Source organism: Physeter macrocephalus, unplaced genomic scaffold (assembly GCF_002837175.3).
Source record: "Physeter macrocephalus isolate SW-GA unplaced genomic scaffold, ASM283717v5 random_1533, whole genome shotgun sequence".
Taxonomy (NCBI): Eukaryota; Metazoa; Chordata; class Mammalia; order Artiodactyla; family Physeteridae; genus Physeter; species Physeter macrocephalus.
In genome coordinates this window covers 24,282-25,000 of record NW_021146455.1, presented here as the reverse complement: position 1 = coordinate 25,000, position 719 = coordinate 24,282, and the positions used below count along the sequence as shown (strand labels likewise).

The 719-nt window shown below is 46.7% G+C and overlaps 1 non-coding gene across 1 annotated transcript; it reads right to left on the bottom strand.

Moving 5' to 3' along the window:
• Window positions 1-271: 271 nt before the first annotated feature.
• Window positions 272-378, bottom strand: LOC112066750 (U6 spliceosomal RNA). Its single transcript, XR_002892847.1, has one exon. It is a non-coding gene; the product is annotated as a U6 spliceosomal RNA (small nuclear RNA).
• Between the last annotated feature and the right edge of the window lie 341 nt (window positions 379-719).

Here is a 719-nt window from a genome sequence, read left to right as displayed (position 1 = left end):
CTATTAAGGTCTTCTGCCCATTTTTGGATAGGGCTGTTTGTTTTTTTGCTGTTGAGTTGTACGAACTGTTTGTATATTTTGGAGGTTAAGCCCTTGTTGGTCGCATCATTTGCAAATACTTTCTCCCATTCCATAGGTTGTCTTTTCATTTTTTTTTTTTAATGGTTTCCGTTGCCGTGCAATATCTTGTAAGTTTGATTAGGTCCCATTTGTTTATTTTTTGTTTTTATTTCTATCGCCTTGGGAGACTGACCTAAGAAAACATCGGAACAAAAATATGCCACGCTTCATAAATCTGTGCGTCATCTTTGCGCAGGGGCCATGCTAATCTTCTCTGTATCATTTCCATTTTAGCGTAAGTGTTGCTGAAGCAGGCACGGTAGACCTGCTTTTCAACTGGGATGGGAAAAATAAACTTTGCAAGATGCTCGTGGAGCAGGGGCCCCAGCTTGAGCCAACTCCCAAGAAATGTATTCTCATCGGGGATTTGTCTGGAGGAGCGTGGAGTCCGCGGAGCCTCGGGGAAGGATGGAAGGATGAGGGCAGCCTGACGGATCAGAGTGCAGATTCTGCGGCCAGAGGACCTGCTTGGGGTCAGGTCCCCCAGCTGTACTGCCTAGTGGCCGGTGACAATCTTGGACAAGCCGCTCCATCTCCTTTTACAAGTGGGGGTGTTGGCGGTTGCACGTCTCTCAGGGGGGTTTTAAGTTGATCTGTGT